Here is a 26,340-nt window from a genome sequence, read left to right as displayed (position 1 = left end):
TATAAAACGAACTTCCATTTTTTAGCTTCCCATTGTGGAAGAAAAAATGCAATTAAATATTTCACCTAAGAACTAAAAACAACCTTTCACTGAAAATAAAACATTTCTATATGTTAGATTTTTTTTTTAATTGGGGAAGTATTTCACAAAAAATAAGAAGACTCGATTCTATTTCTTATAAACATTTTCCCTCTTTTTGCACAAAATCTATTTTGTTTGGGGTTGTTACATGTAAAGTGTATGGAAACAGAGAATACCTATCTAGAAGTTGAAAATTTTAAAATTTCCTTTAAAGTTTATTTGTTTCTTAAATACTACCTTTACAGAAGTACGTGTTATTTATGAAAAATATTAAAATTTCAATTGCTCTCTTTTCAAAATTTTTTCTAGTCAATATTTTCGCAAATCAATCCCAGATTCTATTAAACTGATAGTTAGTTTACAGAAAATATTTCAAATGTATTGAATAAAACGTGTTAGACTTTTAGCATTTTATTGTAGACATGATTTTTACAAAGCAAAATGGGTCTAAATATTCAAACACAGAAATATTATGATAAAAATAGCTTATAGCAAACCATTGAATTTTCACAATAAGAAACAAATATCTTTAAGAGAAAAAAATAATTTAATAAAACTTTATTCAATTCATAATAATAGATCTCATTTGGTTCTGAAATAATTAGCATCTTTTGAAAAAATAAGAAAGTGTTAATATTTTTATGGCCTTATTTTTATTTAATTTTTACAAATCTTAAAATTTTTGGCAATAAGTTTAGAAAAACATTTTTACATGAAATTACCATTACGTGGAAATAATAAATGTAAGTCTTTTTAAAATTAAAAAGACTTCATTAATTTTAAAATTATGAAATATTCATTTCGGTATAGCGATATTTTGAAGAGCACCAGATCATATTTCATTTATAACTAATGAACTTCTAATTCAAATTTCAAAACAATCCCCCCCCACCCAAATATGCATATTTTTATCCTCGAAATAATAGATATTTGTGCCTTATTTGGTAACTTCAAGTTAAACATTCTGACATGCAGATAGTCGGGACACAAAGAGACACGAATTCATTTTTATTAGTAATACAATGAAGAAAATTACCATGGACATGTTGATGTTTCTAAAGAAAAATTGTATCCTCTACATCAGACAACAGTGATTTCTATTAACCTGACCATCAAGAGTCTACATTTTGGAGTTTTTTCACATATTCATCTGTCTAGACATTTTATTACATTTAATTATTATTACTTTTTTAGGAACTCGTTATTTTTTACATTGCAATACTTTTTACTTTAGTAAGTTTTAGGGAATTACATTTTAAGAAATTGTTCTCATCAATATACAGATTTGCACAACCATTTGTTATATGATTATTAGAAATTTTTGTTTAAATAGGATCTAGATAACTCAAAGAAAGCTCTTTATTACAATTAAAATGAAATATTCCATTTGGAGTGAAGAAACTTCTACGATATTGGATCAGAAGTGGGAAATCAAACGCCTACTCCCCTCAATGCCATGTTCTGAAATAACTTCTCACTGTGAGGGTTCCAGTCTAGTGATAAACCATAGAAAACTTTAGGACATTTTTTAGTTCACTCCAAATAACAACGATGCACTTCGAAAAGCACATTGGATCCCTTTCTTAGATTTCATTTTTTTCCCTAAAAATTTCTTCTGGCATCCTGTATTGAGAACAGAAATAGAGAAAAAAACAGACCTCTGAACACCTCTGCCTGAACGAAATACTGTTTACGTTGGGACGTAATCTAAGTTTTTGATTCATATTATTATTTCCTTGTGTTGTTTTTGTTTTCTTCCCTTAAATACACCTTTGCTTCTGCTTGATTGATATCTGCTGTTATGAGAATATATTCATAATACTGGCGATAACTATCCGATAGAAGTCATCATATCATATTGGACAGGCTGTCTTCTTAAAATTCGGTTGAAGTTCGAAAATGGTTTCACATGTTTCCTTGGGAGTAAACCAATATTTTTGATCAACTAGTGATCGCACCGTTTTCTATTATTTTCGATTTCGTTAAAAATTTTAATAGATTGTTATTTGTCAAAAATAAATGATGTTTAATATCCTTAAAAGGTCATATTTCTTTTACGTTGTACATCAAAGTGTATATGCATCTTTATGGAAAAAATACGTACTAATGCCCTGATTAAGATTCTTACATCCGGCAATTAGTCTTTGGATCTATTTCATGATATTGTTCTATAATTTTGGAATAACCAAGAATCTCATTACACATATTGTTTTATAATCATTATAAGTATGACAAAGTAAGTAACAGTGAATCATGGCTGATTTTCATTTAAGCTTGTCAAAAGCTGTATGATAAGCACTTTTTTTCATTCAACTTTTTCCTTTTAAGGCTTTTTTTTAATTTTTTTTTATTTTTATTTCCCCTTATTCGGCCATTAAAAACTAAATGTGAGAAATAAAATCATAATAGAAAAAGTTTTGTGATGTGATTTATTTAATTAAATTTACTTTCCTCAGTTATCGGTTGGGTGAAAGATAACATTCAGAAAAACGTATTGGTAAGTATTCCTTGATATTTTTTTTAAATAATACAGTAATATTTTAAATAAAAAGGATTGCACGTCCAATCCACTAACTAATTTATGAATATTTGAATATCACTATTCAATTAAAACATGTGATTTTAGATCAATTCATCCATCGTCTCAAAGACTATAACCCATATCAGCTTCCAGGATTTCTCAAGATTGATTGGCCTCAGATTATGAAAATGTTGATTCTTCTATTCTATTCAAAGCTTCATAAATAGACTAGATTTGATAGCAGAAGATAGAAATTTTCATTTATTTATTAAAAAGTTGAAGTACCAAGAAGGACCCACCGACTGTCTAAAATTTAGAGTTCATAATTTTTTAAGTATATTTAGAGACCAAAACAAAATAAAATATTGTTATTCATGTCATAATTATTCTTGAAATATTGCATAAATTTACATAAATTATGAAAGACATTCTATAGTAGACAGATTTAAATGCTGTGTGAATCTGTTTTTACTACTCATATATTTAGAAAATGCTATATTTCAATAAAAAATGATTTTTTAATTAATGACCGTTTAATCATTTCTACTTTAATTTGAATTAAAAATTTTAAGGAAGCCGACAGAATATTAGAGATACAAAGTACATTATGGATTAAGGTGTTTATGAGTGAATAATATTATTATCAAGATGTGAAGATTAAAAAAAATATTTGGATAAAAAAAACTATTGAAAGTTAAGTTACTATAATATTTAATTGATAATTTGAAAAAGCATTAAGATTGGTGAACTGGCTGGTCGCCAAAGGTGGCTGGTAATATATAAATTAATCTATGTTTCGCTTAACTTCAGTCAATTTATTTTAGTTTTTTAATTGTTCTTTATTATTATTATTTATATTATTTCTTTAAAATAATTGCATTTTATAAAAAAAGGCGCACAAAATGAAAATTATAATTGTGCTTAACCCATATCCTCTGTATACAAATATTCCTCTTCCGAACTGAATTATTATGCAAATATAACGGATTTTATTGCACTGACTGTATAATTTTCTGATGATTAATATTTACAAGAAAATTGATAAATGGCTTAACTTATTTAAAAATAATTTTAAATGAATAAAAAGCATTCTGAAATAATATAAAAAATGAACAAAGGGAGGAAAAAAATAACCAACAGAAAAAAAAGTCAAAACTAAAGAAACGTTTTACAAAAAAAAGAGGGGGAGGGGGATTTTCTTCAAGTATTAATGCTTAAAATTAAAAAAAAAAAATATTTTAATGCTATTAATCACTTTTAATTTCTTTTAATTTTTTTAAAATATTTTGAACGATTAAGCTTTAACTGACTTCCTAGTGAAATCACTGTCATGACAATCCTAAAGAAGTGAAAAAGAAATGCGTATATTTTCTGTTGTATTTTTTTTTCAAGAGAAAAAAATATAATCAGATTAAAAAAAATAATTACTTATTTCATTCATCTTTTCCATCATTTAAATTTTATTTTTTTTGCTGTATTTTATTAATACCTTTTGTGAATGATAATGATTAAACTCCTAATAAAGACATAACTTATTTAAACCGATTGCATGCGTTGATTTCAAAACTCTATTTTTGAATCGTTTCTAATAAACGGAATTGTAAATTGGAATATAAATATAATTTGCGATGGATATATTTTAAAATGTATTTCTGAAAAGAATTTTAATTCTTCGAATAAAAAAATGCAAAGAGTAATGTAGATCAGAATTAAAAACTGATCCGACCAATAGTAATTTATGAACATGTAAGGTATCTCTGACTTCGAAAGTAAATTTATAATCCTGTATTATCTGTCGGCTTTTATGAGTGTATATGATAGTCAAAAGATAAAAATTGACTAAACAATTCAAATAAATTTTTTAAAAATGTAAAGAAATTTAAAGTAAAATTGAATAGAATTGAATTGAACAGAATAGTAATTTGGAATAGAATTCTGACACTTTTTATTACCGCTTTCGCTTGCCAACACTGATGTTCTAAGAGACTATACGCAATGTTCGTTAGTTCCAGTTAGCAAAATTCCACTGAATATTCATTAAATGTTAGAAGCTTAATCTTTGCATGATGAGAGCATACATTTTCCTACAGTGTTTCTTCCAATTTAAAACTCAATGTCCCACAATGAGAATATTAACTGTGTATATCTCCATTATCTAAATATTGGTTAAATTTTTCATGTTTTGTCTCCAACTTAGCAGCTTCACGATCAGCTTTCTTTTCAAATTACCAGATACTCTCGGGTTTTTTTTCGCATTTTTTCTTCCTCTGATAACGTTGGACGTCCCATTACTATTTTAAGAAAACAGTTAAGTATTAACACTTGTAATGTTTAGATAATCAGACGATTGCTAGTTGAGAAACGAAGAATTTTCGTTACTCCAAAACGGTAAACATTCGAAAAGCTACTCATTAGTGTTGCCACAAACGATGTGTCTTCATTTCGAATAAAGTCTCTAGGTATGTATTCCTTACTTTGTTATAAAGTCTTTCATCAGTAGAAAAAAAATGTAAAGTATATTTTAAATATTTTTTTTTTCATTTATCTAGCCGTTTCCTACTTTTAGGGCAGAAAAACCTAACAAATGGTTTCGAAAGACAATTATTACTCATTATTACTCTCACGTTGCCACTGCTTAGTGTGAATATTATTTATTTGTTGTGGAAATGATTGCAGAGCCTTTGTACTAACACAGAGATGCAGTAATTTCGAAACGAATTTCATAACTAATGTTCACATATGAAAGTTTATAAAAAAGTCAGGAGTCGAGTTATTCCAAAATTAAGAAAAATAAATGAATTTTTCAATTTAACAGTGTCTATATAAGGGCGTTTATGCGTGATCAGTAGTTTTCACTAGAATAAAATATGAAAAAAAAAATTCAGCAGATTAATTCCAAATTAGAATTTAAAACTAATAAATTAAACAATTCTGGAGAATTCTATAATTTATTAGTTCAAGGATTCTAAAGCATCAAAATTTAATATAAATAAAAATGTATTGACATTAATTCATAAAATTTCGTAACAGTATACTCAGTTTTACAAAAAAAAAGTAATGAAGTTGAATCATTTTCTTTGACTTAGCATCGCTACATTTTAAGAAAAATGATAAGAAATAATTATTAAACCCTGTAATAAATTATTTATTTCATTTCACAGGATTGCCATTCATAAGAAAAAAAAAACATAAAACACTTTTTTTTTTGTCTTAAAGAAAAAGCTTAACATGCAGGAACTCATTAGAAATTCAACAGAGGAAACAAGCAGATTATATATCTATTTAAAGCATTACTACCATAGAATGTTTTGAATAGCTATTATTTAAGTATAAAGTACATAAACATTCTAATAAAGCAAGGCTTCCAGAAATATTTCCACGTTTTGTTGCCATGATATTATCACACATTTTGTAAGCATTTGTAAGTATGTTTATTTATCTTTGTTTTTTTAACATTGTTTACTTTAACATTAAGGAAATATTCTGCTGTTTATCGCACTATATTATGCTTGTTTGTTTTCACTTGTTATTTTTATTGCAAGCGAATGATTGTGTGCTTTTGTATGTTCTCTTTCAGGGATTCAACCAATTAATCTGTAATTTTCTTTTTAATTTTTTAAATCAAACAATTATTTATGCTATGATATTATGTTTGTTACATATTATGTGTGTGAACAATTGTGTTTTTTCCCTCTTTTATTATAGTTTAGATACGGAGTAAGAGAAAGTAACGAATTCATAAAATAAAGATAATAATTTAAATATATCTAACACATGAAATGAACAAGTTTTCTTAATTGAACTCTTTTCCTATCCACTTTAAATTTTAAGTAAAGTCAGTTGTAAATTTTGAAGAATTCCTATTACATTTAAAGCAATTCAATGGAATTGTTTTTATGAATTAATGTAATCGAACATATAAAGAATTAGGAATAAAATTCTTGTTTTTTCATCACAAATTCGAATACTCCAGGTTACATAGGATTTTGTCTTAGTCTACTAATTATTTAAGAAATATATTATTTCCAAACGAGACAACATAATATTTGCTTTGATAAATTTCTGAAAGTGTTCTGCGAGTTTTTAAAGATACTTATCGTTCATATGATGTAATATGACTCCACTATTTTCATTTCAGAAGGAAAGACTGGAAATGGAAGGAAAGTTTTTCATCAACGACTGAAGAGAGTGCTTAGAATGCATTTGAAATTTCATGGTGCTCATATGCTCGAGTTAGAGGATATGATTTACAGCCTAGTGAAATGGCAAATCTTCAATTAGATTGCTATATGAGCAACTCTTAATTCAGCTCTTATTTTTGTAATTTTCTCAGGATACGTAAAAGATAATCGGAATAAAGCTTTCTGAGTGACATTTGTTAGAATCTTGCATTAACTTACATTTATATTTATGATACCATTGATAGAACGGAATCTTAAAAAAAAGTCAGTTTGTATTTTATTTATTTTAAATTATTTTTTTTACAGATAACAAAGAAAACACACTAACAAATAAAAAAAAATAAAAAAAAAAAAAAACGACTGATCCCCCCCCCTTTCTTTCGTTTCAGGTTCGGGACCCGATTCCACCGAAGAACCGTCGTGTAAGGGGGTCTGTTGCACGTTAAATCCGTCATGGCCAAACGTCCTCCCGCTAGTGTAGTGTGGAGAGGGGGGTGCCAGCTCAGGTGCCGTCCTTGTCATCTGACCGCGGTTCAACATTATGAGGTCCTTCCCAAAATAGCTCTAGTGTTGCTTCAAACGGGACGTTAATATAACCAAAAACCAAAACCCCCTTTCTTTCTTTCGTTTTGATTGATTGACAACAAAAAACTCATTGGCCAAAATTTGCCTTGTGCTTTCTTTGGTCCAATTAAGTGCCTCTAGGTAGATAGAATTTGTATCCTTAATTTTACTTTTTTCTAAATAATCTAATCATTAAACAACTTAGGATTAAAATAGTACATAATTTCGTATATAAAATGATAGTTTGAAGTATGCTTAAAACTCAGAAATATTTTAATGCCTCTTTCCTTCAGAATCTAATGTCCATTGACAAAAGAATGAAAAGAAGAAAAATGTTTGATTTCTGAAACATATCTGCATATCTACCATTGCAATAGTTTTCCATATTTGAAGGGAAATCTCCTTCATATGCCATATGAATTAAGGTCAAATGGCACATAAATATTTCCAACCATCTCACAATTTGAGAAAATTTTCTTTTCTTTCCACTAAATAAGAAGCATTCTATTTCTGATTTTATCAAAGGAACAGCATTTGGCTGAGTTTCATATTTACTCTTTTATAACTCATTTCCTTTTAGTAATAAAATACGAGAGTGTTTTCAAATTTCTATCTACGATACACACATATTATCGATAGATGCACATATAAAAGACATAATACCATTTCTTAATAATATCAAAGAAGATATGTGGCATAAAATAATTTTTATAATATTTATTTTCTATTGTGAAAGTAAAATAAATCTTTTTATTCAGAACAGTAAGGGTTTCTTCCAGAGAACAAGATGAACTAGACAGTCAGTGCATTACGTTTGCACTAAGATACATGCTTCTAAGTTTCGCCACCAGTAAAAAGGTCAAAGATGCCATTGGGCAAAGAAACAACACTCTCTCCTATATAATTTGTGTATTTTTATTATAATCTTTTTATTCTATATTTTAATTAACAGATGGTCAAACTAGATCTTTTATTGAATAAAGAAATCAATGAACGTTGCTTTAAATACATTCCACAAAAAATAATCTGCAACAGAAGGAAATACACAATTGATGAATGTTAACGTGGGTTGCACGACAAATGAAATATAAGCTTCTTATCATTGTCTCAAGCATCGCTTTCTGTTATCTCACAGACATGATAAGTGCTCAACAAGATTATTTGTTCCTCAATTCAAATGTGTTTTTGCGCTGTGTCTTTTAATCAAACTTAAGTGGTAGTCTTATGCTCAATAAATAAGATTGTTTCTTTTTCCTCCCTTCTTTTTGTTGCTTTGTTCCCTCTGGTCTTTGAAGCAAGCGCATAACTAATTAAGTTTGTTTTTAAAAGAAGCGTGGGCTTAGCTAGCTCCCTGTCGGTAGAAAGGTGCATAAAAAATAAGATTCTAAATAAATAAATTATTTGAATTCAATCTAATCTTGGATTAAAGACTGTTTTCTTAGATGAAATGGGAGTATCTTTTCGAAACTTTTAATTTATCAGTTCTTGAGGATTAGACAAACACGAAACGCTGAAATATATTAATACAATCCTCAAAGGATAAACATATATCACGCCTGTAAAATTATTAAGACAAACAGAAGAATTTTTATTTAACCGTGTTAAAGAGTCTTTTATTTAAAGAACTTTAATTATATGTAAAATCACAGAGAAAAATACAGATGAAAATATAAACATTTTGAAGATCTGACAATATTTATTGAATATATGCATGATAAATTTCTTTCTTTCTGAAAATACCAAATATATTATTCATTACTAATTCCAAGAAATGGGATTAACTTACGATGACAGATTTTACCAAAACCTAATTAATTTCTTAAAAACAAAAATCCCACTACCGAAAGTTACAATTTATAGCATTAAAAAGGAGGTCGAGATGAATTAATGAGGTTACAAAAGATTACACCATTGTTTTATGACTTGAACTTGGTTAATTCTGCTCGATATTATTTACAGTTCTAACTCGGATAACTTATTTAATATATATGCTGACAGGTGTAATCAAAATGTCAAATTAGGATTTTATGGAAATATAAATGTTTTTATTGTGTCAACTAAAACAAAAGCTTTCTCAACTTCTATCTTATCCTACACGGAAAAAAAATATAGACCGTCTTGTAGTATCATCTTTGTAGAAACAATTATATTATTTTGTCCGATGAGCATGATAGAAAGTAATACTACAAAATAATTTTTGAATACAGAAACAGCAATGCGAAGTGATAGAATTTACATTAAAGAATAATTTTTCTACTACTGAGTAATGAAGCATTCAGTTTTTTTTTCCTTTGTATATTTATTCTTCTTGTGTTTTTGGTCTAGCGTTTCACTTTGCCTACACATTTCATTATAAAAAATTGTTCGATATATTAAGATAAACACTTTAAAATATGTCCATATTTTTAAAATCATTGATGTTATAAATTTAATATGATATATCCATTTTCCTTTACTTAATTCACTCACAGAATTCTATATCACTTTTGATATTATGTTTTCCATTTTAAAAACGCCTTGTTTCTGAATTTCGAATCTTCTCTTGAAACATTTATCCTGATTTTAAATCATAGTATATATATCAAGACATTAGTGACTCTTGACCAGCATTAACCGCATGCCAGTGATTAAAGGAAGAAATAAATCGTAGAAGATCGCTCATTAATAGGACTTTTCCGCACTATTGCTCTTCAAGGATATGCGATTAATACATTTCCAGTTTTTTTTTTCTGTATATCGAGGTAGGCGAGTCTTATGAACGGTATTCTAAGAATAGAAATATGAGCATTTTTTTCGTTCATGGTCTTTCCCAAAGAATTACCATTTTGATTACCATTTTTACATACCGAAAGTTTACCATTTTGATCTGGAAGAAGATGGGTAACATATTTATTAGAGAATGTGTGAGAAATTTTAAAGGGCGTCAGTCTCCCTCTTTTTTACAACCAAACTCAAAATTACATCTTCGCAAAATACATTTTAAAATCTACAACTAAATGTTTGATATGAAGCTTCTAAGACGATATCTCCATTTTATCGAGAAAAAAATGATGGAGTTTGAAGCAGTTGGTTATTTTTATAATCATTGAAAATAAGAAATAAGAAGGATTCTCTAAAATACCAATTACTCATTACCCAATTACATAATAATGTGGTATATTAAAGCTTTTTTTTTTGAAAAATAGAGAGAATGTATAAAATATCTTGTATCTATTTAGAAAAAAACCCGTAAAAATCTAAATAAAAACAAAATTAAAGATGCACGTCACATTTTATGTAAACAGTTTCTTAAAATTTGTAAATTATTAGTATTAAGAATCATTCATTTTTGTCAAATTATGAAGCAACATAATTCAAAACTTATAAAAAACTAATTATTAATGTTATTAGAACTATGATTCGAAATTTAAATAACACTTATTTTAAATTTGTAAAAGCACCAGTATATGGTGAAAGTAGAAAATTTAAATTACTCTGAACATATCATTGAAAAAAAATCAGAGAATTCAGGACTCTGTGGTCCAGAGTTAAGGTGACTTTAGCAATTGCTTATATTTCTTGTTCTGAACAAGTACCCCGTTTGATGGAAGTGATTATTAAATTGAAGTGATTCTTGTTAAAATCACCCCAAAGGCGCATTTTTGGACAATATTGCAAATTTAAAAAAAAAAATTAAATTACTTTACCATTCCTTGCGTATGTGCCTCAACACATCATTCGCACAAACATTACATTACTAAAAATTGTTCTTTGTAAGGATTTCTGCTGCCCAATCGAAACTGTTCCATGACTTCTGAAATACCTTAGGTTCTACTTGCAAAAATTGAAAGTTTCATTAATCAACTGTAGTAGTAGTTCCGAAACTTTCTCGCATACTCTCTAATAAATGTGCGTTGTTGTTATTTACCGCTTACCATTAAACCCCCTTGGAGGTCCCTCGAAAAGAGGATGAGATGCTACCTGTATGGTAGTTGGATCTCGCCTTCCTGGAGGGTACACAAAAAGGTGGGGTATCTTGCTCCTCGATGAATTGATGTACTTCCTTCGGGAAGGGTTCTACCGTGGCCGGTGATGTCCCTTAGGACTCAACCGCAGTTCCCTCCAGTGTTGCTGTTGCGGCGGTCCTGTCATTCATTATTATTCAACCGTATGCCTTCGGGTGGGTCGGGGAATCAGGGATATGACTTACCACATACCATTGTCAAATAAAAGTTAAGAAAGTGACAATTAGAATGCAATTTTTGGTGAGTAATCACTAGATAAATATAATCATTCTTGAAAAGTACCATAAAAAAAACTTGAACTAGAGCGTTCCAGACAGATAATTGTGCATTTTGGGCACTTTTATTTCGACCTTTTAAAACTAAAATTTGATACAGAATTACAATTATAATCAAAAGATTATATATCAAATTTCATGCAATTAAGCCATTGAGTTTTATAGTTATTGTATTTACATGTTTTGAAAAGTACAGAAGGACAGTCTATCAACGAATTAGTTCGAATGTTGATACAAGTCTACATTTTAAATGCCAAATTTGTATATTAAACTTTGTCCATCTAGGTTCCTCCGACATTTTATATTCTGACATTTGGCAAGGCGGATTTCCTCTGAATAGATTTCACTCAAAGTTTCATAGGAATTTACAAATTTGGTGTAAAGACCATGTAACAACTTTCACCCATCCAATTCAATGCTATTTTGAGTTATTGTATTTACAGACAAATTTGTGTTTTAATTCCAAAATTGTGTTTTATGGACTCAAGGAGTCTGAACTATAGAAACTTATCAAAATTTCGAGTTCGTGTTTCTTTCAAGAATGCAATACTTTCTTTTTGTAAACTTCGTATAAATATATATATATATATGCATTAGGATTTCAAGATTTGAAGCTATATAAAGTTGATTGAAGTGTGTTAAGAATCATCGCTGATATAAATATTTATTATTTTATTTCCAACTCGGGTCTAGTTTAACCTGACATTGTTTTGCAAATGGGAGTTTTTGGGAGAAAATTTCAGAAAATAACATTGAAAATTACTTTCGTAAATTTCAAGTTATTATCTGAGAGCATTGCTATTTTTTAAGTCATAGTTTGTCTTAATTAATTTAAGTCATTACCCTGTTTAAACCAGTTAGAAACAATCACGTGATTGTCAGATTACGCATATGCCGATCTTTAGAAAAGCGATGGTTTTTTTTTTCATTTCAAAATCGGTAGAGCATCAAAACTTTTTTTCCAGCTAGAAAAATTGGAAATGGGAATCAACAATGTTTTGTGTTGATTCCTATTTTCTGCTTTGTGCTTCTTCGAGAGATAACTTCTTAAGACCCTGCCCTTTACTGGCCAAACAGGAGAATCTCGTACATGGCGGACATTCGCTCCAAGTTGTAACTTTTTGTTGGCAATAAGTCTCCAAACATGATAACCTTCTTTATCATTTTCTAATAAATCTGAAAGCGAAAAATTGTTGCCTCAAAAGTAATAACTCACCAATTTTCTATCCGGACATTTTTTGGCTTCGAAAACTTCAAACCAAAGCAACATCATATTCTCACAAGATATAAAGATAAAACGTCTTATTAGAAATGAATAAAGGGTAAGAAAAACTTCAAAAGAACATAAATAAATATTTTTATCAATTTAAAAAGTAATAAATATTTATAAAAATCAGAAATGAGATCCCAAATATTGTTTGAGGCTTATTAAAGCTGCTGAGTTCCACAATAATATTTAGTGAAATGCAACATATTACCACGAATTTGAAAGGAAATCAGAGCATCTATACCCATCATGGTATACGAATCTCAAAAACTTCATTGTGAGACTCATTGTGAAATTTAATATGAGTCCATATCTACTGCTGGATAAAAATATGTACTCTGTCAATTATGTCTCATGGAATGAACCCTTTTCTACATTTGTGTGCCTCCACCACGTTCTTAGGGATCGGCGGTACACTTCGGATTGTTGTGCCAACAGAGTTCCAGGAAATTGGAATCCCGAAAGCACGGAGAAATTCCCCCGGGATGAACGAGACAAACATCAGAATATTGAATTTTCCATCGTCTGTCTTCACATTGTACTGGCAAGATTCGGATTTTAGTTTCGAGCGCTGGGAAATATGTGGGAAAATGCGGACTTAAAACCCGGAGTTTTATTTTTAGTTTAATCCGGAAGCTGTGCTGTTCACAATATGTATCATATAAACTGTGACTCTGAAATGGAATGTCTTTTTGAATAAAATATCGTGATATATGTCAGTTAACATTTTAGAATGCGCCATTATTTTAATGGATTCTTAGGGTATATCACGAAGATACAACTTCTGACTAAATTTTCGATTATCGAAGATATATTTTACATTTCAAAAGTTTATTTATTTTATACATTATGGTAATTTAATAGATACATTTTTTTTTTTTACTGTGGGTCGCTGATTCATATATATTATCATTGCGTTTTAATTAACTGGCTTTTTTTCTATCTAAGTGTTGGCTTGTTGATAATAATTGTGTAATCGATTTTAAGCTAACTTCCAAATGAACTTGGATTTTAAACTTTGCTAAGAACAATGAAATATGTCAGCATGTTTATTTGTTTGTTCGGTACAAAATTTTCAATCGATTTTAAGCTAATCAAAACTTTCATTAGTGACAGATGACGACATAACAAGTCGAAGTATTTTTTTGTGCTTTTTATTAATTTTTAATATATTTTCTATTAACTCGTTTTCTTCTTTATGAGTTCGAAACAAATTTTGCAATGAATTTTAAACTTCCCCGATTAGCTAGAGATTTAAGATTTTAAAAATATCACAAAACTAAACATCAATGCAATAATATGTCTCTTTCTTGCGCTTTCTGTACAAAGTTTTTCGATAGGAGTAGTTCATAGGGAAATTAGTTTAAAATTGATAGAAAAATTTATCACAATCGAGGATGAAAAACAGAAATTAATTATTTAAACAAAAAAATGAAATATACGACCTTTTTAAAACGATCTAAAAGAGTAAAAATATTCCACCGTACTGATTTTCCTAAATTTTTAAAATTATCAGTCACAAGTTTCAGGACGATCTCTTTAGGGTTATAAATCTGTATGGGGCTAGGAGAATCAAATTGTCTATTTTAGACAATTTGAAAAGAAAATTTAAAGACAACAGCACCCTACTTGAAGATATATGCATATATATTATGTCACAAAAAATATAAAAAGCATTTGTCTCCATAAATATTGTATTTAGACATATTTCAAATTTCATTAAACAAAGTGGGAAAATGTATAAAAACATTTTGACTTCTGTTTAAATTGTTAGTAAAAAGTTTAAAAAAATAAATTTTTTTATGTACTCCAAAGTGTAAAATATTTCTCTTACATTCATGCCTGGAGACACTGCTTCAACTTTCTATCTACAATATTTGTCGGGATAAGATTATTTTTATTTAGAATTACTAATTACAAATGTGAAGGGAAACATCTATATTAGAAATGCAAATTTTTGAAATACATAAAAGTAATCATGTGTAAATATTCGCCAAGTAGTACATCATCCTATACTAATAACTTAAAAGAAATTCACTGCACACTCATCGCTTTAATTGGTAGATAGGGGAAACATCGACTTTAAAATAAGGTAAAAGAAACTTGAGAAATTGAATATTTAAGGTATCTTAGAGAATTACTGAAATCTCGAGAAAGAAAAGAAAATTATTACCCTAGCACATGTATATCTTCTAAAAGAATAATATATTTCAATAGCAAGGATGTTTGCATATGTTGACAATTAATGCTGTATATAATAATTGTTTTATAAAAAAATTCAGATGTCAAATGCCCAAATTCCCAGTATCCTTCAACGAAGCATGATTACCTAATAGCCAAAGTAATAGTTTAATAATTTCCAGAGAGTATTAGGAAGGATGATCAATATAATGGCGACGCAGAAATTAAATTGTGACTTATTTTTAATTATTAATTAATTTAATTTAATTTAATTTATTATTTTTGTGACATAATATATATGCATATATCTTCAAGTAGGGTGCTGTTCCCCATGCTAATGTTTGAACAGTCAGAATAAAATTTAATTTACCAAACCCACAATATAGAGAAAATTTCAGCATAATAATCGGCGTCCACCAATATTTGGGGAGTTCATGTTCTGGTAAAAGTTACATGGGAAACTACAGACTCGATAAATAAACTTTTATAATTCATAATAGGTAAAATTTTATAATAGGTTAAATCAAATGCTTCTTTTCTGAGAAATGCAATTTGAACTGAATATATATATATATATATATAAGTAACCAATCTAAAGTAAGAAAAAGTTTGAAAACGAAACTAAAATGAAAACGAAACAAAACAGTTTCGAAATCGCAACTAAAATTTATTATCTATTTAAACTAAAACCAAAAAGGAACTTCATAGTATTTAGAGAGCGCAATTGCAGCTACTTCTAAAACACAGATGAATTTATACAAAAGTATTAGAATCAAGTTAATAGGAAAAACAAAATCAAATAAAAATTAAACCAAAAAAAATTATTAAAAAATATTAAAAAAGAATCCGGCCTGAAGACTTTTTCAAGGGTCACCCTCAGGCAGGGATTCAAATAAAGGGATTTTTTCTGTGAGGACATACAGACATTAAGTCTAATAATGATTCCTCGTGACCCGAAAATCCCCCGAAATTATGCTCAAGAGATATACCATTTTAACAGAAAGGAAATACAAAATAACAAATTAGAAAAAAACCACAAAGTAAAAATACAATGAAAACAATAACAATAAAAACAAAAACAGCATTAAAATTAAAATTAAAAACAAAAAGGCCAGAACATACCTTCCAACAGTGAATGAAACTTTAAACAATCGATTGTGATTTCCTGTTTTTGAAAGTTAACGGTTAAATTATGTAAACAGAGGTAGGCACCCAGCGCCATCTATTGAGTGATCCAATATGCAAGTAAATTTCTATTTTTATTTAAGCCAAAAGATTAATCCCAAACCATACCTTGTTTAATTAAAAAATTGACATTACAGTAATTTCTAGGAAAATCATTTTTAATTAAATTTTTAAGGAGGATATTTGATGCTTCAATATAAGAATTTTTATTATTGCAAACCCTTTTGATCCTGTTAACTTGTGAGAAAATTAGATTTTTGAAAATTTTAGAGTTTAGATTGGAATGGTAGTTACATAGTTTTGTTATTTTAAAGTTGAAATCATCCCTTTTATCGTATATACCAACTATTTTTTTATCATTAGCAATTTCGATTTTTAAATCCAGAAAGGTAGCCTCAAGTTGATTTATATTTGTATCTTTTAGAATTAAATCTTTTGGATAGCAATTAGTAATAATATTAGTATTGTCGAAGTTAATCAAAAGTAGGTCATCAATATATCTCCACCCGTTTATTAAATTATATTTAATTATTTTTTTCTCATAGTAATGCAGGAAAATATTAGCTAAAGCACTTGAGAAAGCTGTCCCCATTGGAATGCCCTTGACTTGTTTATAAAAATTAATACCATTAAACACGTAATTTTCAGTAATATTAAAATTACATAACTCAAGCCAGTTATTTTTAGGAATGATATTTTCATTTAAATATTCGTCATATATAAAAGTGCAGACCTTTATTAATTTTTCATGAGGTAGATTAGTGTATAAATTTTCGAAATCAAAAGTATTAAGTTTATTAATGTTGTTATCTTTAAGAAAATCCAATACTTCTTTGTTACTAGAAATAATAAAGTTGTCTTCATTTTTTATTTTGTCCAGGATAATTTTTAAGTATTTAAAGAAATGTTTACCCGTATAGTAATTATAACTACCAGTGCTACAGGTTACGAATCTGAATTTTAATGGATTTTTATGAAATTTAACTGTTGGGAATAAATAAGGATAGTTAAGAGAGCAAGTCTTAGTTTTGGTTTTTTTTGCAAAAGCTAGCATTCTTTTATCTAATTCCTTTTTTCCGGTGTTCTTTAACATATAAGTTGCATTAGAGTTATATTCATTAATTAAAAGTTCTTTATAATAATATTTACAAATTAAACAGAAATTATTTGCTGATTTATCTATTACTGTAATAACAAATTTTTCTTTTAAATTTTTTATTTCATTTTTTAATGTTTTACTAAAATAAATCCCACGTTCTTTAGATCTGTCAAAATCAGTATTCAATTTTATTTTAATTTCCTTTAAAATTCTCACTTTCCATTCCCCGAAACCTTCCGCAGGCCTGCGGAAGGTAGAAAATACCACTGGCCTGCGGAAGGTTTCGGGGAATGGAAAGTGAGAATTTTAAAGGAAATTAAAATAAAATTGAATACTGATTTTGACAGATCTAAAGAACGTGGGATTTATTTTAGTAAAACATTAAAAAATGAAATAAAAAATTTAAAAGAAAAATTTGTTATTACAGCAATAGATAAATCAGCAAATAATTTCTGTTTAATTTGTAAATATTATTATAAAGAACTTTTAATTAATGAATATAACTCTAATGCAACTTATATGTTAAAGAACACCGGAAAAAAGGAATTAGATAAAAGAATGCTAGCTTTTGCAAAAAAAACCAAAACTAAGACTTGCTCTCTTAACTATCCTTATTTATTCCCAACAGTTAAATTTCATAAAAATCCATTAAAATTCAGATTCGTAACCTGTAGCACTGGTAGTTATAATTACTATACGGGTAAACATTAACTTGATTCTAATACTTTTGTATATATATATATATATATGATTGTTGAACAATCTCTTCCAGAGAATATTAATATAGCAATATTTTTCTGGAAAATTCCTATAGCCATTTTGTGAATTATTTTTATTGACCTTCTACAGTTTTTAACTACCAATTAGTATCATTATTCTCCTAGCAAATTCTAAAAATGAAACATGCGATGAAATTCCTGTACTGTAAACAGTTGCTCAGGGCATTCTAATTAACATTCCACTGAGTAGGTAAATCTAATGTGAACAAGCATTTCCAATGAGGAGATAACGTAGAATGCGAAATACGTATTTAGTGTTCCATGTCATTTCGATTTGATTGGCAGTCATGAGTTACAGTATATGTATGTGCCATAAATATCGTGAAGATAGCATATGGTGAACTGTATTCCCTTTGCTTTATCAATTGCTTATTTCCTCAGTTCAAAACCACTTTAAAATTATTTTTTTGTTATTCAATATTAATAAAAGGTCATTTCACACTTCTATCTATATTTGATGTGTTAATGTCTTGTTATAGATTATATATTAAGTGGCTTTTATTACTCTTTCCATGTTACAAAATGTCAACGAAAATCTCCAAAATATGATGATAAAAAATAAACGACTGTCCAAAAACATTTAAAAGTTAATATTGTGAAAGTGGCATATTTTTACAGCTTGTTTACAAAATAATAATTAAAAAAATCAAATTTTAAACTTTATTACAGCATTTGGGGCCAAATTATTAATTCTGAATCGTTTCTTCTTTCAGACGCTTCACGAAACATTATTTCTTCTAAATTTTCCACATTTTATCAACCGAAGAATATATCATCTTAGCACAATATCATTTTGTTATTACTTTTTGCCAGATAATCATGGGCCGCCGTACCTGGTTTCGGCTTCGGAACCAGAGGGCTTTAGGTTCGTGACCCGATTCCACTAAAGAACCGTCGTGTAACCGTCGGGGGTCTGTTACACGTTAAATCTGTCATGACCAAACGTCCTCCCGCTGGTGTGGTGTGATGTAGAGCTCAGATGTCGTCCTCGTCTTCTGACTGCGGTTCAAAATTACGAGGTCCGTCCTAAAATAGCCCTAGTGTTGCTTCAAACGGGACCTTAATATAACCAATATAACCAGATAATCATGTTGAAAGAGTGTATGACACTTTCTTTAGTCATGTATAGCATACCTAAACCGATATAATATGAAAAATGTATTTCACTTATGATATTTTAGTTTATACATTTTTGAGAATGAAACTTACAGAATGACAAGAAGAATGACTAGAACAGATATTTCTTTATGCTTCAGAATAGTTTATTATTTCTGTTATACAGAAGAGATTCAATACTCGGATTTAATAAACGGAATTAACATGAATTCTCAATGCTCCATGAATATTATTTTTGGGCTTATACATGGCTTAGCAGAAAACACTGAAACAAGGATGATCACTCTTTTTCAGAACCGGTGTAGTGCAAATTATCCACTTAACATAATTGTGATTAAACTAGCAATCAAAAATAATTGATACTAGACAATCTATTCGAAAATAATGCCAAAGATAGGAGTCAGCACACCGACCAAAAAATTCCATGTTATGCACCACCCTCTTTACACAGATTGATAATAACCCTGTTTCTTTTATCTTCTACCACTCTCCCTTGAGTGACTATTTTCTCCCGCCTCTAATGCTCTCCCAATTCATCACACTTTTTCCCAAAACCTCTAGAGAGATCAGAGATCTAAATCTCAAGTGTTCTGTTGCCACTTACCTCCTTAAACTTTTGCTTCTTCTCAGAGGAGGAAAGGGAGGAGACGAGCTATACAGATAATAGCGAACCAATCCCTTTTCCGCAGAACCCATCAGATTTTCTTTCATTAAGGCAATCTGAGAATTGATTGGTCGGTTATTTATTTACGGGACGACGTCGGTTTAACAATGTGGAGAATAGGATGTACCCTTTATTTACTTTGGGTAGGTGACAGAGCTGTATTTAGATCCATTCATCCAGAAGTTTAAACGCTTTCGCTAGGGCTCCTGGGTAGGGAATTTTACGAAGACCAGAGTGTCCTGGAATTAATATATTTGTTGTATTGATCAAATATTCATTTCCAGATTGTTTCTCAGTTTAAGCGTCTAAATATTTTGTTTATTATTCAAAGATATCCTGCATTCAGATTATTTAATTATAGCTGAGATTCAAATAAATATTTGATTCGAAATTAGAAAATAGTACGAATTTATTTGCTGTTATTGATATTTAAAGAGAGGATTGAATTCTTTGAGCTGGTTGAAAATTGCAAGAAATTTGTTTCCTTTTCAATAAAATTTTCAGAGAATACTTTCGATTTGCAACTATTATTTTTATGTATCTTCTACCTTTGAGTCACAAAGGTGAATACGAAATAAATATTTTGAACTCCTTTAGTTTAAATCTTTACAAACAAAAGTTCTTTGAGATTCTTCATATTCTTTCATTACAAATTAAATGGTTTTTTTCTAGAATATAAAGGAGTTGAAAGTTACATTTATTATATTTATGACACGATTTTGATTGAAACGTAGTCTGGTAGACAAATATTTATTAATTTCAAGCTATGTAACAATTAAGAAATTGAAAACTTGTAAACAAATAAAAATAAATAGGAATTATTAACATAATAAACCAATGAATCAGGATTCGCATGTAGTTAAATTTCACATTATTATTGTGTAAAACTATAATAATATTATTTTATATATACTATATATTTGTGTTTAAAGGGTTACGAATGGCTTCCTTAATATTATGAATATAATTATTCTTATATTGTCACGTAGGTACTTGAGTGTGGAACACAATGACACACACAGGGAGTAGAGCTAAACCAATTTATTAACTGAACTCAGAACTGTGAATACAGTGAATGACAGATCCTCTGCTTTTATACTAGCAGGAAAAGTTCCAGAATACTTTTCTGGAGAGAGTAAGAAAAGTCCAGAACACTTGTCTGGTAAACTAAAGAAATGTCCAGAATCTTCTGGAACATGAAATAAAGGAAACATAAAATCAAGTAATGAAATATTTACACAGAATGTGAATGACATTCTGATTCGAACTCACAATCTCTCGATTATGAGGTCAGTGCCATGACCATTCGGCCATGTAAAGTCAACTAGCTATTTTCAATGCGGCAATATATTCATTCCATGTAAATAAGAATTTCTGTTGAGAAAATTCTGGATTGAATGAAAATTACAAGTGCATTCAGATTTTCTTGCTATCGAACTATTATTATAAAAATAGTACTGACTTTATATTTTGTAAATTTTGTTTTACTCCTTGTTAGATATTTTTCTGATTCTCATTCAGTTTCTTCTTTTTATAAGAGTGCTGTTTTTAAAGACATATCTGGAACTTTAGCCATTAAATTAATACAAAGACAATAGCTGAATGTGCATATGCCCTTTTTCATCTATATGTGATCCAACATATAAATTTTTAACCCACAAGGCGATAGATTTAGAAAGCCAAAGTTATGATGACCAAGGGAATTATGGGTTTGAATAATTTGAAAGAAGAAAGAGCTACGTTTTATTTTTCCATCATAAATTCTTTTATTAAGGAACTGTTGAAAATTAACTTATACTGTTAATCTAAAGGTAAAATGTTTAATAATCCTATATGCAAGAAATTGCATAATAGCAAAGATTCTCTTCTGATATAACTCATATATTTTACTGAAAAAAATTGTAATATATGAACAAAGTTAAAGAAAAGGAAATTACTTTTACTGGAATTTTTATACTTGAAGTAAAAGCACACCTGAAGTTTTAAGAGACTGTTTTATAAAACATTTTGCTCCAATAAACTCCTTCAGAGGTAGAGAATAAAATAGAAAAAACAGGCCGATGCAGCGGCTCCATAATTCTAAGGGATCCAAAGGTTAGATATTTTGGTGATATTTTCAGGTAATCTAATTTTATTTAAGTCACAAGAAAACTGTAAATATAGTTTCATAATGGAATAGTTAATTTTAGTTTAATATTGGAATATATTGAACTAAAATCATGCAATTCTTATGCTTTGAATCTTTAGGAATTTTTACGTTTTGCAACTAACAAATCTTTTTAAAATTTAAAATTATTTTTCTTGGCATATAGAAATGAATTCTCTTGCTTTGATCCGCAGTGAAGTGTTTTGTTACTACAGTTCAATATTTGCTGCATAATATCAACGTAGATAGATATTAAGCTAGAAATAACAAAACACAAAATTGGTTAGATCATTTTAAGGAGATGTTAAGGAGACCTCAGGCTTGCAGATCCTAAGGGCCCTCTACAAAGTTTAATTCAGTCATACACTTTCAGAATATTTCTTTGGAATCCATCTGTAACTCTTCACAATTTCAAGAACAATTGTCTTCGTATGAATTTGGGCATGATTAATATAATTAAAGAATTTGCATGAATTAATTTTGAAAAAACAAGTTACATGAAAACAAAATTATTACCTAAAAATATAATTTAATAGGGTAAGACTAGAATAATTTTAAGCAAAGCTAGAATATTTTTAGACGAATTCACTATATGAATCGCCCAGAAGCCAATACAATTAAGTAATATTTCTATATCTTTTATTCTTGTACAATTTAATGAAAATAATAATATTTTATTCAGTTTAAGAGATTTATTATTTTTGCATATATATTAATAATTATTATTCTGCCTTAATAAATAATTATTAATGTATACAAACAATATTTATTTTTAAATTTCTTTTTGCTATCTCGGTTACGCTTTGGCTATTTTCGTGACTAATTTTAAGAATTGATATATCTATAGAATTTCTCTCTCTCTCTTAATATATATATATATATATATATATATATATATATATATATATATATATATATATATATATATATATATATATATATATATATATATATATATATATATATATATATATATATATATATATATATATATATAGAGAGAGAGAGAGAGAGAGAGAAAGAAAAAATTCTGGATTCAAAAATATATATTGGAAATGTTTCATTATTTTCTTACTAAAAGTAACAATATAGAATGTTTCTTTTAGGGTTAAAGAAATCTTAAGAGAATCATTCTATCAATGAAATTTATTGTTCCAATTGCATAAATGAACAGGGTTTTTTTTAAATTGTTAATACCGGTCATGCTGAAATTTCATAATTTTTTGTATCTTCTTTATTTTTCCTCCTGATTTCAAGATAAGTTTAAGTCTGAACTTCAATTTCATAACCAAAGTTTGAAGTAAACCTCATTATGAGAAAACTAAATCTAAATTTAATTTAAAATAAAAATCTTGTTTTTTGGAATATATTTGTACAGCAGTAGCCAATAAAAGCATATAACATATTAACTGTCGTTTAACTTTAAGCAAATGACTTCAAATGCAGAAATTCTGTTGCAGTTAAGAATCGGTGATGTATTATTTTTCTTATTTAAGTGGAAGATCTGGTCGTCTAGACAGGCTTTTATCCTATTAACATCATATTAGATTTTACTATCATCAATTGACTAGCGACAGTTGCAGTAGAAAATATCACTTCCTCTGAATGGATTCCGTTCAAAATTTTACAGCAATCTGCAACTTCGTCCTAAAGTTCATATGTGAAATATAACACATCCAACTCCAAATATGTTTTTGTAATTGTTTTCTCAAATGGATAAACATGTCAAATATATGTTTTTCGAACCCGGGAAAGTTTGAAACGTGGAGATTTGTCAACATCTCGTGTCGAATTTATTGACGATTACAATATTTTCTACGTATTCTATGCTACGCATACAAGAAAGTTCAAATCCATGGAGTTAGAGCAAGATAATTAAGTACGTTGTCTTAGCAACAGCACTGCAAATGTGCATTGAAATTTGGTTAAAATTTATATAATGATAATTGAGGCTATATGCAAATGAATAGGATAACTGAAAAATATGAACTTTTCGTGTAAAATTTCATATACAAATTTGTCATCAGAACAATAGATATATATGTATATTAAATTGTAACCTATCTATGAAAGAGGGAACCATTTCTATGTCCATACATTCGAGCTCATCTGAATGCGTAATTAAAAAAATGAAACAAATTATATGAATAAAATTTAGTATATCATTTTGTAGCTAATATTGTTGATCTGTGTCAATTTTTCTAAACAATTGAAGAAAATTGTATGTACTCATTTTTTTTAATATATTGAAAAGTATAAAATGCGCCATACTGCGTTACTATACGCAAAAGTCGAGGGGCAGTAATGATTAGAAATTGCTGGAACTTTCAATGTTTGCCGTCTTCCTCCTTAAACTTTCCTTGCTTTTATTATAAGTTCCGAGTCTTTATAGAGGAAAGAAAGATAACTAAAAAGGAGTACCCTAGACTGTATAAGATAACAAGAAATACCCGAGCCGAACATTTTCTCTGGTTTTAATTCCCACCTCTTGAGTTATACTGCATTTAAATTTTAAAACGTTATTAAGTAAAGACAATTGCAATTTTTCTTTCCTGTGTGTTTGCGTGCTAACGCCTTTTACTGGTAATACTATTACTTTTCAAAAAGTATGTACAATTTTTCTAGAAAATTTTGATGTTATTGGAATGAATAACCAGAAAAAAACAATGGTTTCAAGAAAATGAAATGAAAAATGGTTTCAAGATTGTAAAGTATCAAAATAAAATTCTAATTCACTAGTCATAAGTACAATATTTTATTCTATATTTAAGAACTTGAGCGCATTTTACTTTGATATATCTAAGAATCATTCGCTGAGTAGTAAATATGATACATTGTATCTATTTTTCATGCAATTTTCAACGGAAATATAAAAGAAAATGAAATGAACAACGAAAACTGTATTTATTATGATTATTCTTTGTTACATTTGCTGTATTATATGGGTGAATGAGATATAGTAGATATAGAATTAAGTTTGAAGGAATTCTTCAAATATTTATACCCGCATAAATGAAAAATAAAAATATACATGCATTTGCGTTCAGTCATAATCATACATGCATTGCGTTCATTGCTATTCAGTCATAATCTACATTGGATGTGTGAAAAGTATTCACAACTATCCTATCACTCAGCAAGCAATTACTCACAACATTCCAATGCGAAACAATGTGGATTTAATCATTTTTTAGAAGATTGCCTTAGTTTACATGCCCCATTTTTTTATAGTTAAACTCCATTAATGTCACATTATCAGGATATTTTGAATCTTGAATCGATCTCAAATGTTAGAATATTGAAGTGTTTAAAAAATATATTGGTGTGAAGTGTTTCTTTGGATGTTACCTAGTAACAAAAATAGTTTGATTATATTTTTGTATGGAAAATGAAAGCGATAAACATGCAGTATATGTTTGATAAATAATCGATGCGCTGAAAAAATAAATTTAATATTTTTATTTTTCTTGTGATTTTAATTAATTTAACCATTTTCTTTTGCTACATCTAGTATACATATAAGATATGAAGATTTCATTTTGGATAAGCAGTATGAGTTTTAAGTAACATAACTGATCTGAAATAATCTCTCCATTTCAAACTGAATGTCATTGCGAATGTTTGCAATTTAAAGGAAAAGAATGAAAATGGTTTATTGGAAACTATTATTTTACTTAATAAAAAAATTCAATAATCTTTTAACTGACGATCTCAGTTTGATTGTAAAATGTATTGTGTTTGATGTAAAATGTACTCATATTTTGAAACTGGAAGCCTATTTATATGGAAATTTGAAATGTGAATTATGGTCTATTCCATGAATTCTTTTATCGGTGGACTGAATTACATGTCATTTCATTGAGTATTACCACACTTATTGTTTATTTTGTTATTTATTTTATACATGTCAAACCTATTGAGTAGAAAACTGAAAAAAGAACAACTTAACTAGCTAAACTTAATGAAAACTTAAACTATTAACTGTCTCATAATTAAAATTTTCTCTTAATGAATATCTATTAATTAAAGAATTACGTGGTAAATGCAGCTATTCTAGGTCCAATAATCTGTTCTTTAGAGGGTTGCTGCATATACCTTGTAAATACATGTTTGTTGGAACAATTTATAAATACTATAAATTAAACTCAGTGGTGCGTCGGCCGATGCAGACCAAGGTCTACAGTGCCCATATTTGCTTTCTTGACCGTGGGCCCTGTGGTGCGAGGCATATGTTCCGGTTAGGTAGTCAGCCTAACGCGGAACCCCCAGTGTTTAGT

Source organism: Argiope bruennichi, chromosome 3 (assembly GCF_947563725.1).
Source record: "Argiope bruennichi chromosome 3, qqArgBrue1.1, whole genome shotgun sequence".
NCBI lineage: Eukaryota > Metazoa > Arthropoda > Arachnida > Araneae > Araneidae > Argiope > Argiope bruennichi.
The sequence above is the reverse complement of the archived record's forward strand: the minus strand, read 5'-3'. Positions refer to the sequence as shown.